We start from the raw sequence: 20,081 nt of genomic DNA, 5'->3' as shown, positions 1-20,081 counted from the left end.
AGAAGCAACAGGAAACCACTAAGCTCACCAGCTGAATGCAGGAGGCACAGGTCAAGGGATCTCGAGATGTGGGGCCAGAGGCTGCTCTGAGCTACCTCTGGGAAGAGTGGGGGAAGGAACGAGAAAGAGAAACTGCTTGTACCTGGCCCATGCCAGCTGCCCACTGCTCCTGGCACTCATGAGTCTACACAACTGACATTGGGCTCCTGATGGGCTTGGTTGGGTCCCTCAACACTCAGTGGGATAGCTAGCTCCAGGGCTCAGGGACATGCTGAGGGAGGTGATAGGGAAGGCTGCCCCTACGACACTAGCAGACAGCCCTGTAGGACTGCTGAAAACCCACTGAGAGTTTCAAAATACATGCCATGGAGGAACTAAGGCATGGAGAAACAGAAAACAATATTAGAATTTAACGTCAGAACTGTCAGCTCAGGAAGTGGGGACATCTTCCCTGAGGAGGCAGAGGGGAGGGCAGGCCAGGCTGAAAAGGAAGACATGGATCTCCTGATTGAGAACCTGCAGCTCCCTTCCAAGGCAGGGTATCATCCTCACCTCACAGGGGATCCATGGAAGTGTTCATTCAGGGGACTGACAGAGCTGCCTCTTGAGAAGACTACCCTGACATTGGGTTGCACAAGGCAGAAGACGAAGGCCAGATGGAAGGAGGGCAATACCCCAGGGGACCATGGGGAACAGCAAAGGCTCATTACCATGAGGATGATGAAAAGTAGGAGGCAGCAGCATGGGTACCAGCTTTAAAGTGCCATGGGCACCCTGCCCACAAATAGATTGACTGGGTGCTTTCCCAGCCAGGCATGGCTGACCTTGGTGGGCTCCAGACTAATCTTGACCACAACCCTAGGAAGTGTGCACCACCACTGCCCTCCTCTCCCCACGCTGCTGTTAGGAACCATAGTCACAGACCCCTGGTCAGTTTGTATGGAAATGAAGGAGAGGCTCCCCGCTGAGCACATTGCAACTCTGGTACCAATCCAATGCAATCCTGGTGCCTGACCAGAAATTGCTGTCTACCTGTCTCCACACAACTCAAAAGACAGGAGGGCCTCCCTAATTCCACAGGATATGATGAGACAGATCCACAGGCCCCACTACCCCACCTACCAACAACAACCAGTGGGTCACTCGGGACCTTGGCTATTATCACAAAGCACACCATGCCCCGTTTCTGTCACTTCCAAAAGAAAGTTGGGTTCTGATCTCCCAATTGACCATATATCCTGGTTGCTGACCTGGGACCATGCCATGAACCCACATGGCACCTTTTTGTTAGAGAAGGCCACCCTGCACCTCCTACAAAAGGTTTCTAAGGAAGTACAAGTCCATCAGGGCTACAGTGTGAACAGTGGTACACAGCCTGCATGGTCAGTAATTTTAATAAGGGTTGATCCTGCCCCTCAGCTCCGGTCTCACCAAACGTTCCTCTGTCTCCACGTGACATGTGGTCTTCCCTCAGAATAAAAGCCCAGGAAACCTACCATTAAACTGATGCTCCCTTCACCCTCTGTTTCAAATCTTGTCCAACCACAATGGTATGAAAGTAGAAATCAGTCACCAGAAGAAAATGAACAGTCAGAATTATGTGGAGACTTAACAGCATGCCACTAAACAACCAATGGTCAAAGAAGAAATCAAAAGATATTTTAAAAGTACCTTGAGACTAATGAAAAAGAGGACCTATGAAAACTTAGGGGATGCAGCAAAAGTAGTTCTAAGGGGGAATTTCATAGAAATTCCAGTCCTCATCAATCCATCTGAAAGCTCTCCAATAACCAACCTAATTTTATATGGGAAAGAAGTAGGAATAAAAAAAAGAAAAAAGCAAAGCCCTATAACAGTAGAAATAAGGAAATAACAAAAAGGAATGTGGAAATAAATGCAATGGAGACTAAAAAGACAAAAGATCAATGAAAATACAAGCTGCCTTTTTGGAAAGATAAATAAAACTGGCAAACTTCTAGCTAGACTCACAAAGAAAGAGGACTCAAATACATTGGGAAAGAAAGGTAATTGATTCCTGCCTCACATCAAGATACTAGAAGGAAACACAGGCAACAACCTCTTGGACCTTGGACACTGCAACTTCTTACAAGACATGTCTCTAAAGCCTAGGGAAACAAAAGCAAAAATGAGCTATTGGGACGTCATCAAGAAAGAAAAGCTTCTGCACAGCAAAGGAAACAATCAACAAAAGTAAAAGACAACCTACAGAATGGGAGAAGATATTTGCAAGTGGCACTATAGATAAAGGTCTGCTTCCAGGATCTACAAAGAACTGCTCAAACTCAAAACCCAAGAAACAAAGAATCCACTCAAGAAATGGGCAGAAAGCAGGAAGAGACACTTCTCCAAAGAAGACATCCAAATGGCCAGTAGACCATAAAAAAATGCTCCAGATCACATGTCATCAGGGAATTCAAAACTGCAAAGAGATACCACCTTCCAGCAGTTATAATGGCTAAAATTAACAAGACAGAAAACAACAAGTGTTGGCGAGGATGTGGAGAAAGGGGAACCCTCTCACACTGTTGGTGGGAAAGAAAGCTGGTGCAATCGTTCTGGAAAACAGCATGGAGGTTCCTCACAAACTAAAAATAGAGTTACCCTATGACCCAGCCATTGCACTCCTGGGTATTTACCCCAATGATACAGATGTAGTGAAAAGAAGGGACACATGCACCCCAATGTTCATAGCAGCACTGTCCACAAGAGCCAAACTATGGAAGGAGCTGAGATGTCCTTCAACAGATGAATGTATAGAGAAGATGTGGTACATACATACCATAGAATAGTACTCAACCATCAGAAGGGATGAATACCCACCATTTGCATCAGCATGGATGGAACTGGAGGGAGTTAAGCTAAATGAAATAAGTCAAGCAAAGAATGACAATAATCATATGGTTTCACTCATATGTGGAACACAAGGTATAGTCTGGAGGACCACGGGGAAGGGAGGGAAAACTGAATGAGAAGAAATCAGAGAGGGAGACAAACCATGGGAGACTCTAAATCATAAGAAACAAAATAGACAAGGGTATATGGGGGGAGGGGTAACTAGCTGATAGGTATTAAGGAGGGGACATGTAATGATCAGCCCTGGGTGTTATATGCAACTAATGAATCATTGACCATTACCTCAAAAACTATACTAATTGAATTTAAATTTAAAAATGTGAAAAAAAGGAAAGATGAGCTATTACAATGAATTCCACAAAAATACAAAGGATTGTAAGAAACTACTATGAGCAAGGAGAGATGAACATCTTGGACAACCTAGAAGAAATGGATAAGTTCCTAACAACAACCTAGAAAGACTGAACTGTATATATACATGTGTGTGTATACAGTATACACATGTATACATATACATGTGTATACTGTATACACACACATGTATATATACAGTTCAGTCTTTCTAGGTATATATATATATATATATATATATATATATATATACACACACACACACACACACATTTTACACACACACACACATATATACACACAAAATGGAATATTACTCAGCCACCAAAAAAAAGAAATCTTGCATTTGCAACAATGTGGTTGCAAATGTGTCCCTCTAGTTCTAGAGGGTATTATGTTAAGCAAAATAAGTCAATCAGAGAAAGACAATTATCATATGATCTCACTGGTACATGGAATTTAAGAGACAAAACAGAAAAAAAAAAAGAGAGAAAACAGAGAATCATAGGAGAAGAGAGTAAAAAATAAAACAAGATGAAACCAGAGAGGGAGACAAGGCTTAAGAGACTCTTAGTCATAGGAAACAAAGTAAGGGTTGCTGGAGGGGAAAGAGGTGGAAGGATGGGATAACTGAGTGAAAGACATTAAGGAGGGCATGTGATATAATGAGCACTGGGTATTATATAAGATTGATGAAACACTGACCTCTACCTCTGAAACCAATAATCCATTATATGTTGTGTGTGTGTGTGTGTGTGTTTATCAGTTGAATTTTTTTTATTTCTTTTCAGCATAACAGAATTCATTGTTTTTGTACCACACCCAGTGCTCCATGCAATACGTGCCCTCTTTAATACCCTCCACCTGGCTCCCCCAACTTCCCACCCCCAGCCCCTTCAAAACCCTCAGATATGTTGATTAATTGAATTTAAATTTTAAAAAAGGAAAACTCTTCTTTAATCAATACTTTCCAAACCCTTTGACCCATAGCAACAATTAACTCCAGAGATGTGCCTATCTCTCTCCATCATACTCTTCTGATAGGAATAATAGGCAATCTTTTTCCTTGCCCCCATTAGTGAACCTGTGGATGTGTGCAGTGGCTATGTTGGGGATGAACAAGCACAGAGCTAAGACCTAGATCCCAGGCAAAATCTCAAACCAAACTGCACCTTGGTTAGCAAAGCTAAACCTTTCCTTTGTGGCCCCTTTAAAGAGACCCAGCGTCATTCATTGATTTTCTAATGTGAATAGACTTGCATACCTGGGATAAATCCCACTTGCTTGTGCTATGTAACCCTTTTTATGCATTGTTGGATATGATTTGACAATTTTCTTTTGAGGATTCTTCTCAATGAATGTGTGTACGTTCATAAGAGAGATGATTTGCAATTTTCTTATGAAGCTTTGTCTGCTTTCAGATTTTGGTATTTGGTATTTGGTTTTAGGGTATGCTGGCTTATAGAATGAGTTAGAAAGAATTCTCTCTGCTTTTGTCTTCTGGAAGAGAGTCTAGAAAATTGATATGATCTAAATGTTTCATATAGTTTATCACTGAACACTTCTTGGCCTGGTGCTTTGTCTTTTGGAGGGCTATTTATTTTAGATTCAATTTCTTTCAAAGACATAGCTTTATCTCTTCTTGTGTGAGGTTTGGTAGATTGTGTCTTTCAAGAAATGTATCCATTTTATCTAGGTTATCAAATGTGGACAGAGAGTTGTTCATAGGATGCCTTTATTGTCCTTTTAATGTCCATGAGATCTGTATTAATGTTCTCTCTTTCATTTCTGATATTAGTAATTTGTGCCCTTTCTTTTTTTTTTTCTTAATTATCCTGTCTAAAGTCTTACCAATTTTATTGGTTTTTTTTTTTTCAAAAACCAGCTATTTGTTTCATTGAGTTTATCCATTAATTTCCTGGTTTTGATTTCATATTTTTATTACTTATTCTATTTGGTATAGTTTGGGTTTAATTTGCTCTTCTTGTTCTAATTTCCTAGGGTAGAATCTTAGATTATTTCTAATCTTTCTTCTTTTCTAATATGTACATTCAATACTATAAAATTCCCTATAAGCACTACTTTCACTGTATCCTACAGATTTTGAGAACTTGTGTTTTCATTTTCATTTAAGTATTTTAAGATTTCTCTTGAGTTTTCCTCTTTGACCCTTGTGTCACTTAGAAATGTGTTGTTTAGGGATGTGTGGCTCAGTCAGTTAAGCATCTGCCTTCGGCTCATGTCATGATCCTGGGGCCCTGAGATCAAGTTTCGAATTGGGATCCTTGCTCAGCAGAGAGTCTGCTTCTACCTCTGCCTGTAGCTCCCCATGCTTGTTCACTCTTGCCCACTCTGTCTGTCTCTCTCTCTAGCTGACAAATAAATAGATAAAATCTTTTTTTTTTTTAAGTGTGTTTGATCTCTGAGTATTTGGGGAATTTCCAGCTCTCATTCTGTTATTAAATTCTAGTTTAATTACACTAGGGTCTAAAAGAAGTCATTATATGATTTCTATATTTTTTAAATTTTTGAAGTATGTTTTATGGCCTAGAATGGTCTATCTTGATGAATGTTGCATAGGAACTTGAGAAGAATGTGTGTTCTCTTGTTAGATGAAGTAATCTATAGATGTGCATTATATCCAGTTGATCAGTGGTATTGCTGATTTCTACTATGTATTCAGTGGTTTTCTGGGAGCTGGGTGTGTTCATTTCTGATACAGGTGTATTAAAGTCTCCAAGTATAATATGGATACATCTATTTCTCCTTGCAATTCTTTTTTTGCCTGATGTTGCTTGAAGCTCTGTTGTTTGGTGCATATATGTTAAGGTGTGTTATGAATTCTTGGAGAATTGATTCCTTTAATACTATGTAATGCCCCTCTTTATCTCTAAAAAATTTCCTTTTTATGAAGTCTTCTCTGTCTGAAATTAATATTGCTATTCCCCCTTTGGTTTGGAGTTAACATGTTATCTCCTTCTCAATCCCTTTATTTTTAATCCAAATCTGCTTTTGTATTTAAAATAAATTCTTGGGGTGCCAGGGTGGCTCAGTGGGTTAATCCTCTGCCTTCACCTCAGGTCATGATCTCAGGGTCCTGGGATAGGACCCCGAATCAGGCTCTCTGCTCAGCAGGGAGCCTGCTTCCCCCTCTCTCTCTGCCTGCCTCTCTGCCTACTTGTGATCTCTCTCTCTGTGTCAATTAAATAAATAAACTCTTAAAATAAAATAAAATAATTCTTTTGTAGACAACATATAGTTGCATCTCTTTTTTTTTATATTTTATTTATTTATTTATTTGAGAGAGAGAGAGAGCATGTGCGCTGGAGTCGGGGAAGGGGCATAGGGAGAGAATCCCAAGCAGACTCTACGCTAACTGCTCAGCCTAACTCAGGGTTCAGGCTCATGACTTTGAGATCATGACCTCAGCCGAAATCAAGTTTTGGGTGCTTAACCAACTGAGCCATCCAGGTGCCCCTGGGTCTTGTTTTTTGATTCACTCTGACAAGTGGCACAGTTAGACCATTTATATTCAAAGTGATTATTGATATAGTTGGATTAATATTTGCCATATCTGTTACCTTTTATATTTGTTGCCTTTGTTCTTATTTTTGTCTTCCAATCTTTTTTTGCCTTGTGTCATTTTTTTAAATTTTTTTGTAAACATATAATGTATTATTAGCCCCAGGGGTACAGGTACCCTCCCCAATGTCCATAACCCCTTCCCCCCTCCCACCAGCAACCCTCAGTTTTTTTTGTGAGATTAAGAGTCTCTCATGGTTTTTCTCCCTCCCTTCCTACCCCCCAAACCCCCCATGTTGTGTCTCTACTTTCTCATATCAGGGAGATCATATGATAGTTGCCTTTCTCCAACTGACATTTCGCTAAGCATAATATCCTCTAATTCCATCCACATCATCGCTAATTTTCCCTGTGTCATTTTAATTAATCATTTTATATAATTCCATTTTCTCTCCTTTTTTTGCGTATCATTTATACTTTTCTCCCTTTATTCAGTGATTGCCTTAGAGTTTGCAATATACATTTACAACTAATCCAAGCCTATTTTCCTTCTTTTTTAAAAAAAGATTTTATTTATTTATTTGACAGAGAGAGAGAGAGAGCACAGCAGGCGGAGTAAGAAAGGGAGAAGCAGGCTCTCTGCTGAGCAGGAAGAGTGATGCAGGACTCAATCCCAGGACACTGAGATCCTGATCTGAGCCAAAGGCAGACACTTAACCTACTGAGCCACCTAGGCACCCCTCAAGCCTACTATGGAATAATACTGTGCAGTGTGAACACCTCATAAAGCTAAATAATGCTAATTCCTCCATGTCTTCCCTAATATCATTATTATCATTCATTTCTTTTATACCTAGCATGTATATACATTGTGGCTTTTACTATTATTTTGAACAAACTGATATCTATTAGATCAATTAAACATAAGAACAATAACTTTTTTATTTTATCTTCAATTATTCCTTCTCCAGTGCTCTTCCTTTCTTTTAGTAGATATGAGTTTTTGACTTATATCATTTTCCTTCTCTCTAAAGAGACATTTTTTGCAAGGTAGGTTTACTGAGAAAAAATTCCCTCAATTTTTGTTTGAGAAAGTCTTTATTTCCTTTTCACTCTTGAAGGATAATTTCACAGGATACAGAATTCTAGTTTGGTGCATTTTTTTTTCTCTGAACCTTTTAAATATTTCACATCATTCTCTTTATGTTTGAATGGTTTCTGAGAAGTCTTGTGTTTAGATGTATCTTTGTTCCTCTATAAGTAAGGTGTTTGTTTTCTTTCTTTTTTTTTTTTTTCACCTGTAGCTTCCTTCAGGATTTTTTCTTTATCTCTTATTTTTAGTTTTGTCTTTATTTGTTTGTTTGTTTGAAAATGATATGCTTAGGTATAGTTTTTGGTGTTCAACATTAATTATGGAAACTCTCAGTCCTTATTGTTTCAAATATTTCTTCTATTCCTTTCTCTTTTCCTTTCTCATTCTATTTTCATCTTCTGTTTTAAGCTGTATGTATTATGACTTTTGAGTTGTCACACAGTTCTTGGATATTGTTCTGCTTTTTTCAGTCTTTTTTATCTGTTGGCTTTGCACAGTTTGGCCTCCACAGTTTGGGAGGTTCCTATTAAGATATTCACAAGTTCAGAGATTTTTTTTTTCCCTCAGCTTTTCCAGTCTATTAATAAAGCCATCAAAAACATTCTTCATTTTGGTTAGTGTTTTTAGTCTCTAGCATTTCTTTTTGCGTTTTTTATTAGAATTTCCATCTCTCTGCTTACATTGCTTGTGTGTTGCTTAATTTATCTATTAGAGCCTTTAGAATGTTAATTATAGTTGTTTTAAATTCTCTGCCTGAAAATTCGAACATCCTTGCCATATTTGAGTCTGGTTCTGATGCTTGCAGTACTCTTTAAAGAGGTGTTTTTTACTTCTCAGTATGTCTTGTAATTTTTTTTTAAATAACTGAGCATGATGAATTCGGTAAAATCATTTGCTGTAAATAAGCCTTTAGTAAGGTACTGCTAAGGTGTAGGCAATGGGAAATGTTCTATACTCCTATGATTAGGTCTCAGTCTTTTCATGAGCCTATGCTTCTAGACTGTGCATTTCACACCTGATTTTTCACCCCACTCCCCTTAGGTGAGACAGGATGGCTAAAGTGGGCTGAAATTGGGTAGTTTCCTTCTCCCATATATAAATATAGAAGGAGCTTGAGTAGCTCCTTTCCCTCTCCCCTTCTTTCTAGCCTTTCTGTGGAAAGCTAGAGTCATCCTGGAGGACAATTAGGCTCTGATAGGAATAAAAGCAAAAACAAACAAACAAAACATAAAACAAAAAACCCAGCATATATGGATCTGGTTAAATAGTTTCTCCTGAAAGTAGACCTTCTTAAGAAGGACAGAATGGTCAGGCACATTCTAAAAAGGTTCTTTTTCCCCTTTTCCTGATAAGCACAAGTGGATTTTTTCCAATATTCACTGTGAGAACCTGGCAGAAGCCTAGGAGATAAAACTCACAAGTGTGAGAACCTCCCAGCGATTTGGTTTCCTTGGAGTTTTTACTCTCAGCATGATCCACCCTGAGCCTTCAGCAATCCATCAGTTATGTTTAGGCTTTCCTACCCCCAGCACTGGTTCTTAGGAAAGTTTCAGCTCAGTTTCCAATACGGACAACTGAGTCTCTGTGTTTACCTGTCAGTTTTTCCAAATTTGGGGGCAGTACTTCGCTCTGTGTCCTCACTTCTCTTATGGATCTAAGAATTGTTGATTTTTTAGTTTGTTTCGCTTTTTACTTTACTTTACTTTTTACTTTATAAGATGGAGTGGTGACTTCCAAGCTTCTTATTTAATAACTATAAAACAGATTTGGAGTTATTTCTTTCTGCTCCTCAGACTGGATTTTCAAGTGTGCTGCTCTAATCTGTTAATTTATTTTTTCATTTTAATTATCATACTCTGAAGTTCCAGAATTTTATTTTTTTGAAGATTTTATTTATTTATTTGGCAGAGAGAGACAGTGAGAGAGGGAACACAAACAGGGGGAGTTAGAGAGGGAGAAGCAGGCTTCCCACAAAGCAGGGAGCCCAACACAGGGCTCAATCCCAGGACATTATGACCTGAGCTGAAGGCAGATGCTTAATGACTGAGCCACGCAGTAGTTCATAGTTCCCGAATTTTTGTTTGGTTCCATTTTACAATTTATGTTTCTTTATTGATATTCCCTATTCATTGAGATGTTACTTTCCCTGTTCCCTTTAGCTTTTCTTCTCCGGCTTCCTTTAGCTCTTTGAGCATATTTTAAATAGTTTATTTAAAGTCTCATCTAGTAAGTTCAATATGTGTGCCTTGTCAGACACCCTTTTTTTTTTTAAGATTTTATTTATTTATTTGACGCGGAGAGATCACAAGTAGGCAGAAAGGCAGGCAGAGGGTGGGGGGAAGCAGGCTCCCCGCTGAGCAGAGAGTCTGATGCAAGGCTCGATCTCAGGACCCTGAGATCGTGACCTGAGCTGAAGGCAGAGGCTTAACCCTGTGAGCCACACAGGCACCCCCAGACACAGTTTTTGTTGACTTTTTCTATGAATGGGCTATACTTTTTGTTACTTTATATGCTTCCTAATTTTTGTTGAAAACTGATCATTTTGAATATAATATGGCAACTCTGGAAATCAGATTTTGCCCGTTTTAGGGTTTATTTTGTTGTTAGTTGTGGACTGTAGCTGTTTAGTTTCTTAGTGGCCTTTAAAAACTATTTCTGTAAAGTCCATATTCTTTCTCATGTGATATTTCTGAAGCCTCTGTCCCTTTAGCTTGTGATCAGGTGGTGTTTTGACAGAGATTTCTTTAAGTGCCTGTAACCAAAGGAACAAGACAAGTAAAGAAAGAAATGGAAAAAACACTCTCAGCCTGTTTTGGGGCACTCCTTCAGGGATTTAACAGACCATTTACAATGCTGAGCCTATACTTCTTGCTAATGCTGAGCCTAGAGATCAGCCAGGGTGAAAGTTTAGTGTCTTTCCAAGTCTTTTCTAAGCACACATCCCACTTTGGGCATATGTATAGCTTTCTTGGCTCCTTGGTATACATAATTACTTTGAATGCTCTAATTTGAAAAAAACAAAAACAAAAAACAAAACAAAAAACCCTCTTCCCAGCTTTTCCTTCCAGGCTTTAGGCACATATACTGATTGCCTTGGCTGTATTCTTTTGCCAAGACAATAGCAGTAATTCATTTGCCTTGCAAGGATTACAAGAAGTTTCAACTGTATAACCACTTTTCTGCCCTGATGACTTCCAAGTTAGAGGGGAAAAAAGCAAGACCTTTCAGTAGCCCCCACACAAGTTAGAACAGACCAGCATAGTTCTTTGAAAATGTGGTGTACTCTTCTCTCTCTGAGACTGAGGCCCAGGGTCTCACAGTGGTAATACAGGCTGCCATCATGAGGACTACCCTGGAACGAGTGATGCATGGGGACAGGGTAAGTAGAAATGCCACAAATCTTTACTACCATTTTTTGGTGGCCTTTTTCATAATTCAGCTTTCCTTTTATTATTATCCAGAGCTCTGAAAATTCTGATTCTGACAGTTTTTACTTTGTTTTCCAAAGTTTTGGGAAGATATTTTTGCTAGGTATAGAATTCAAAGTTTACAAGTTTTTTTTCCCCCTTTCAGTACTTTATTTTTGATAGAGAGAGAGAAGGGAAGATAGAGTGCCTGCCCTCACCTGCATAGGGCATGGGGGTGGGGAAGGCAAAGAGAGAGGGAGAGAGAGAGAATCTTAACCAGGCTCCACATCAGCACAGAGCCTGATATTAGGCTTGATCTCAAAATCCTGAGATCATGACCTGAGCCAAAATCAAGAGTCCAATGTTTAACTGACTGAGCCACCCAGGCTCCCTCTTCCAGTATTTTTAAAATGTTGCTCTGGTGGTTTCTTGTTTGCATTTTTTCCAATGAGAAATCTGATATCCTTTTCTTTGTTCCCCTATAAAATACTGTTGTTTTTTTCTTCATTGCCTTTAATATTTTCTCTTTATTACTTGCTTTCAGCCATTTGACTATGTGTTATCTAGATTTAACTTCCTTTGTTTCATATGTTTGATATGTTTCACATGTTTGGGATTTATTTAACATTTTGGATCTCTGTTTCTCATTTTGATCAAACTTGGAAAAATTTCAGCCATGATTTCTTAAAAAAAATTTTGGGGGGGTCTTCTCCTCTCTCCTTTCCTTGTGGATGCTATTTACCCATATACTCCGTTGTTTAATGTTTCTTATAGTTCACTGATGCTCTTTTCCTTATTTTTTCCCTTTTATGTTTCATTTAGAATAGTTTCTATTGGAATTGTTTCAGGTTCATTAACCTTTTCTTCTGCAATATTTAATCTACCATTAACTCATCTAGTGTATTTTTCATGTTAGATATCATAGTTTTTAATCTCTAGAAGTATGACCTGAATATGTTTTCTGTCTTCCATGTCTCTAATTTTTTTAACATATAAAACACAGATTTACAGGTGTCTATAAATAATGGTGCAATAAACATAAGGTGTATATATCTTTTCAGACTAGTGTTTTCATTGTCTTTGGGTAAATACCCAGTAGTGGAATTACTGGATCATGTAGTAGTTCTATTTTTAATTTTTTGAGGAACTTCCATACTGTTTTCCAGAGCAATTGCTCCAATTTGCATTCCCAATAACAGTGCATTAGGGTTTCTCTTTCTCCACATTCTCACCGACATTTGTTGTGTTGTACAAGCATTTATTTATTGTGCTTTTAGTAAGCATGTCTGGCAGTGGTAGCACTAGTAAAGGCAGGTAAATCTTGGCCACTGGTCTCCTGCTCAGACATCTGCTTCCCACAGTAGCAGCCACACAAATGCAGTCTTGACAGCATAGAATCTGTGGGCTCTCAGTCTGGGAACAGCAGGCACTTTGGACTCATGATCTTCTGCAGCATCAGAAGGAATAAGCATTCCTGCATATAAGGTAGTGTTGGCAGTTCCAAGAACTGCCCCATCATTACAGAAAACACTGTGGGCTTTGAATTTCCCACTTTGGTTCTTCAGCTTCAGAGCTGGTAGTGGCTTCTTGAAGTAACTAGTCTATATATAACTATTTGTATAATCAATATCTTGAATTAAATTTTCTCTACAATCTATGATATTTCTTCAAAACATCCGCAATACATTCTTTTCCTTAACTGAACACTGAGTGTTATAGTATAATTGGGTTATACTTTATTTAAAGATTTTTGTCAGCGTTACTCCACTGTCTTCTGGCATTCAGTATTGATTGGGGGAAATGTGAGGTCAGCTTGATTTATAATTTTAAATTATAATTATATATATAATTATATAAAATTATATAAAAATATATAAATTAAATATATATTTTATATAAATAATATATAAAATATATAAGTATATATAAAATATATCTATATCTATATTATATTTATATGATTTTTATATGTTTTATATATTATTTATATATTATATATAATTATAATAATTATATATTTTTATATAATTTATTTATATAAAGTTATATTTATATATAAATTATAATTTATATATTTTATAATTTTATAATTTATAATTTCCTTTAATATTTTTAACTGGAGACTCATGAATTTTTTTCTTCATTTTTGACATCCATTAGCTTTATCCATTTTGTGGATATGGATTGGTCTGTATCAGGTTTTCCCAGATATCTGTATATCTTTTTTTAAATGATTTTATTTATTTATTTGACAGAGAGAGACACAGCAACAGAGGGAACACAGCAGGAGGAGTGGGAGAGGGAAAAGCAGGCTTCCTGCTGAGCAGGGAGCCTGACACAGGGCTTGATCCCAGGACCCTGAGATCATGACCTGAGCTGAAGGCAGATGCTTAATGACTGAGTCACCTAGGTGTCCTGCAGTGTCCCTGTATGTTTGTTTGGTTTTTTTTTTTTTTTAAGTCTTGGGTCTTGTTTCTGGAAATTTTTCTTGAATCATGGAGTGTATTTATGCCATTATTTTTTCCCAGATACAAAAATGAGTTATATGATAGAACTCATTTTCCTGTCTTTAATATCATTTTTGATCATTTTCCTCTTTTTTCCTAAATATTTTACTTCTTTTCTTCTGAATATTTTATATTATAGGTGGAATAGCTGCCCCTTCCCCCAAGATGTCCAGGTCCTAATCACTAGAACCTGTGCATGTGTTACATTAGATGGGAAAAGGGACTTTGGATGCAATTAAGGTTATAGACTCACAAAGAGGGATATTATCCTGGACTAGCTGGGTGGGCTTAGTCCAATCACATGAGCACTTAAAAGTAGAGAACTATCTCCCTAAAAATGGATCAATCAAAAAAGGAAGTTAGAGAGATTACAAACATGAAAAGGATTCAACTTGCTGTTTTTGATTCTAAGATATCAGGACCCATATAGGGCTAGTCCTCTAGGAGCTAGGAAAGGCCCAAGTTGCACAAGCAAATGGTGACCACCATCTTAATCTACAAGGACGAGAATTCTCTCAGAAATCTGAATGTATTTCAAAGTGGATTCTTCCTAGAACCTCCTGATAGGACTCCAGCCAGTGAACATAGTGATTTCATCCTTGCAAGATTTGGAACAGAAAAATTAGCCAAGACCACATGTATTTCTGACTTGCAGAACTGTGAGATAAATAAGTTTGTGTTGTTTTAAACCTCTCAGTTTGTGGTGATTTACTTGGAAGCAATAGAAAATGAATTTATTATACATCATGCTTTAATACAATTTATTTAAAAAGGAAAAGATCAAAGGGATACATTGAAATAAGAAATAGGGGCTCCTGGGTGTCTCAGTGGGTTAAAGCCTCTGCCTTCAGCTCAGATCATGATCCCAGGGTCCTGGGATCGAGCTCCACATCGGGCTCTCTGCTCAGCGGGAAGCCTGCTTCCTCCTCTCTCTGCCTGCCTCTCTGCCTACTTGTGATCTCTGTCTGTCAAATAAATCTTTTAAAAAAAAAGAAATAAGAAATGAATGAATTTGAAATTTTGAACTAATATGTCTGACTATATATCTTTTCCTTTACATCCCCGTGTTAACATATTACAAATTTTACTGTTATTGTCCAGAATTTCCACTAAAATATATGGTCAGCCATGTTGATTTTTTTGAGTAAGACTTTATATTTAAGTATATAAATATAAAAGAAATATTCAGCAAAAGTTGTGTAAAAATGGGAGAAACAAGTAAAAAATGCATCATTGAAGAAGTGCATAAAAAATTTCTAGACAAAGTAAGTGAGAACATGGATAGAACTCTTTAAGCAGGATATGTTATGAAAATTATATTACAGTGTATAATTTAATCATTCCATGCAATGGTGGAAGAAACATGTGTTAATTTGGCTTATCCAATTAATAAATTAAGTCTATTACATCTTGGAATACTCACTAGGACAGGAAATAAAAATTTTAAAGTTTTTATGAATCAAGGACTTCCACTTATAGCTATTATAGAATAACAGGTACTAGATTTATCTTCTGATAATATAAATTAATAAACTTGATCAAATATACAGACATTTCATAAAGTCCTACCTATTGCACAATTGCATAGGACTTTGATACATGAGAGAAAGGAAACAAGTAAGCCCTAATGATTATCATGGCTTCCTACTTGAAGGGAGAATCACAGCAAAAAAGAGAATCAAAAGCAGAACAAGGAAGACTTGGTGAGGTGAAGATGATATTGAGAGAGAGATCTGAGTCCAGGGAGATAAGAGGGTGATAGAGTTGGGCAGAGTTCTGGAGAGAAAGGACCAATGCATGAAAAAGAAATCCCTTTTATTCTTTGCCTAATACTAAGCTATGCAAGCATAGAGTGAAATTCTGTAAGCAAAGAAGGCATGGGAAATTGTAAGCTGAAGAATTTCCAGCCATGTACATTACTTGGGAATAAGATATATTTAGGTTCTGATAAGACAAACTGTAAAGTTCTCATTGAATACTCAGTAAAGACCCCAGAATGTTCATGCCTTAGGTGTAGGTCTAGGGGGGCTCCTGGGTCACTCAGTGGTTAAAGGTTTGCCTTCAGCTCAGGTCATAATCCTAGGGTCCTAGGATCAAGCCTGGTGTCAGCCTCCTTGCTCAGTGGGGAGCCTGCTTCTCCCTCTGCCCCTCCCCCTGCTTGTGTTCCCTCTCTCCTGTCTGTCAAATAAATAAATACAATCTTAAAAAAAAAAAAAAGGAGTAGGTCCTTTATCTACTACTAGGAGTAGGTCTTAATTATCTCTAGAATAAAAATATTCTAGGCCAGCGATGTCCAGTACAGTTGCTACTAGTTGTATGTGACTGTTGAATATTTGAAATGTGTCCACTAGGGCTATGGAATGGAATTTTTCATTTTACTTAATTTTAACTCATTTAAATAATTTATATTGAAACTTAGTCAAATGTGTCTAGAGGCTACCATAATGGACAGTGAAGTTCTATGGCAGACCTCATGCATCTTAACAAAGACGAGTCTTGAGGAGATGAAATTGAACTGCAAATAACTGCTTGCCGTAACAATTCCCAAAACTCTTTAAGAGAATAAAACAAAATCTGTATGTTCAACTATGATTCAAAATGTTCAGAAACTAATACAAAAATTACTAGATATGCCAAGAAGTAGAAAAAATGTGAGCCGTAACTAGGAGGAAAATCAATCAATAGAATAGACCTACAAATGACAAAGATGATGCAATAAGTAGACAAAGATGTCAAAATAGTTAGTGCAAATATACTCAAAGATTTTAAGGAACACCATTAACATACTGAGGAAAAAAATGAAAGATTTTTTTAAAACCAATAGAACCCTTAGAGATGAAAACTAAAATATCTGAAATAACAAATTCACTGGATAGGTATTAAGGACAATTGTATATTGCAGAAGAAAAGACTTGTAAATGAAGAAACCAATAGAACCCATTTTTTTAAAGCCAGAGAATAAGGAGGGGAAAGAAAATGAACAGTGACCTAAGGGATATTATCAAAAAATCGGACATACATATAATTGGAGTCCTAGAAGGAGAGCAGAGGGAAAGAGAGAGAAAACCAGTAAAGAAATAATTTCTTTGAAGAAAAATTTCCCAAACTGATATAAACTATGGTCCCACGCTTACAAAATACTCAAAAAACCCAAAGCAGGAAAAACATGAAGAAAATCATACCAAAGCACATCATAATCCCATGGCAAATTAAAAAAAAAAAAAAAGTGATAAAGAAGGGCGCCTAGATGGCTCAGTCAGTTACACTCCTATCTTCATCTCAGGTCATGGTCCTGGGGTCCTAGTATCAAGCCTTGCATTGGGTTCCCTGATCAGCAGGGAGTCTGCTTCTGCTTCTCCCTCTCCCTCTACTCTCCCCCGGCTTGTGCTGTCTCTCTCGCTCACTCTCTTTCTCAAAAAAATAAATAAAATCTTTTTTAAAAAGTGATAAAGAGAAAAATCTCAAAAACAGCAGCAAAAAGCAACACTTACCTTAGAGAGAGACAAAGATAAGATGTAACAGACTTCTCACGGGAAACCATGGAAAGCAGAAAATACTGGAATCTCTTTAAAGTGTTGAGGGTATAAAAGTCAACCTGGAATCTACACCCAGAAAATTTCCCTCAATAAATACATTACAAAATACCACCTCATCATTAAAAGGGCCAACATCATACGAGCTACTGTTTAGAGCCATGGCCTATGCTAGGCACTTACATATATTCACCTCAATTGAGCCTCATTATTAGCATCACTTGACCAATGAGAAATCAAAACCTACATCCAGGGTGGCTCAGTCAGTTGAGTGTCTGCGTTTGGCTCAGGTCCTGGAGTCCTGGGATCCAGTCCCATGTTCAGCTCCCTGCTCAGTGGAGAGCCTGCTTCTCCCTCTGCCCCTCACCCTGCTTGTGCCCGTTCTTTCTCTCAAATAAATAAAATCTTAAAAAAGAAAAAAAAAAAACATACATCCATGGGGTAGCTTGGGCAAGTTTATGGAGGACAAATAATAATAAAGCTAGAATGTATTCATTAAGTCAACCAATAAGCAATTCTGTTTATTAGGTGCCAGACATGTTTTAGGGTCCAGGTTACTACAGTTAAGGAGTCAGACAGCTGTCTTTTGTAGCTTCCTGTCTCATTAGTGAGACAGGTAAGTATTAAGTGAATGACTGACACAGTTTTGGATAGGAAGAAAATTGGAGGCCAGGAGGTTGGTGATTGAGGTTCACTGAAGGGAATTAGACTAGGCCTTAGTCTGAAGAAAACTATCTAAGGAGTAGACATCTGAACTAGGACATAGTGATAATAGAACCTTGGTGTGCCCTTGAATGGGAACAGAGAGCCCAAGGGAAGGGTTGTGGAGCTGGAGACAATGTCCTATATTGGTTTGGGGTCTGTAAACTATAGCAGGGTTTCCTTGGTGTAGTGAAGCAGGTTTCAGTAAAGGCAAACTGAATTACTGAGTAAAGCCTGAATTCCTCCCCACTGACCTGGTAAAGGTCGCATTCCCAGGTTTATTATAATGATGTAAGCCACATGCAATTGCAATCCTAGTGAGGGGCAAAACACAGTCTGGCCAGCTCCACTTTGGAGGAAGGCCTGAGCATTAGTCTGTAAAGTATGTTATCATGAGGGGAAATCTGTGTTTTACGTGTTAAACTGGGTCTGGATGCTAAAGAATTTGTATGTACCACATTACGTTTTACTTCCCCCACTGCCTTTATTCAAAACCAGTTAGACAAGAGTCAGGAAGAGGAGGGGTCAAACATGTACAAATATGTACAATCCAACGTTACTGTGCCTTTCATATTCACTAGACTTGGTAAGGACTTCATAGGGTTAGTGTCCTATTTAATTCTCTCAACAGTCTCATGAGTTGGGTATTACTACTATTCTATGAATAGGAAAAGTGACACACTTGCAAAGTACCATCCACAAGACAGCACTAGTAGAGCTAGGACTTGAATCCAGAACCATTTGACTCCAAAGCACAGACTCACAGCTACTACGACCCTTTGCATTTTAACACAAATATGGCAGAAGTGACTACTGTAGTATAATTGTACTCTAGTTTCTCAGGCTCCAAGGCACTGTCTAGAAAAATGGCTCTGGGTCAGCCACGTTCTTCTTTACCCAGTGTCGCTCTCACCAGCAAGAACGACCAGGAGACCCGGAGTGACAAGCTTGCGAATCTTTATTATTCTCTCCTTACCCGGATGTTTACCCCTATTTATATCCCCTCTCCTCCAATCAGCAGACTGTACACGTGAAAGGAAGCATGATCAACGCTTAGCATGATAGAAAGCACGCAGTGTCCACGGGCTTCCTGTTCTGGGCATAGCCAATCATCTTTCAGGTGGTGCGCAGGTCCTCTGCCTGGCCGCAGGCGCAAGCGCCATGTTGCGTCTTATGTACGTAGCTGCCCCCGACAACCCAGATTTATAGAGATTCCACCTGGACCCGTTTGGGTTCTCCTACATCATCTGCACTGCCATGCACACTTCCTTCAGACTCTCTCATTATCAAAGTTCCTACTTTCTACTTAGACTCTTATGCAAAGTTCAGCCATTGAGGTTCAATGATTTAGTACTTCACATGTAGGAAAGAATTTGTTTCCTTTCAGATGCTCAAAAAAAAAAAAAAAAAAAAAAAAAAACACAAGCAACCTGCTGGCTGCCTGTGTGTTAGTCCAAGGAATGATCTCTTTCAAATTTCCTGTGGAGAGAGAGTCACAATTATATTGTGCAGATAATGTTTTACCTTGATATCTGGAATTTCACCCAGTTCTAGAACCTTGCAATTTTATTGCCCTTGGAAAAATAAGGGTCAAATGTAATATAAGTCAGTAAGGAAATGGACATTTTGATCCACTTCTTTGGCACCTGTCATATTGATATCTAAATTAGAACCTTAAGCTTCTTATTCATTCATTCTTTCTGCTTGTTTTACTTCCTAATAAAGCTTTGTCTACAATCTTTCTGGTAGACAGTTAAAACACTGTGTCCAGATTTAAAACGCAGCTGCTTGATCTAGAACTTTCATTTTCAAGAAATTGGTCTCACAGAATAAGCAAAGAGTACTAGCTGTCTGTACATGAATAGCTATTGCAGAATTACTTGCGACAACAAAAAACCTAGAAAAAAATCTAGATGTGGCCAACAGGAAGTCAACTTACTACACCATGGTATAGCTTTGTAATGCAGCAATTAAAAATGAAAATGTGTCTCAGTAGTGACAAAATGTGGGCCACAATGAGTAGAGCTCCATTTTTTTTTTTTTTTTAACACATGAAAGCAAAACGAATGCCCTCTGAGAGGTCGCATTATGG

At 38.0% G+C, this 20,081-nt stretch overlaps 1 pseudogene; it reads right to left on the bottom strand.

The window, feature by feature from the left end:
- Positions 1–4,181: 4,181 nt before the first annotated feature.
- Positions 4,182–4,463, bottom strand: LOC116582899 (annotated as a pseudogene).
- Between the last annotated feature and the right edge of the window lie 15,618 nt (positions 4,464–20,081).

This window comes from Mustela erminea, chromosome 2 (genome assembly GCF_009829155.1).
Source record: "Mustela erminea isolate mMusErm1 chromosome 2, mMusErm1.Pri, whole genome shotgun sequence".
Lineage (NCBI taxonomy): Eukaryota > Metazoa > Chordata > Mammalia > Carnivora > Mustelidae > Mustela > Mustela erminea.
The sequence above is the reverse complement of the archived record's forward strand: the minus strand, read 5'-3'. Positions and strand labels throughout refer to the sequence as shown.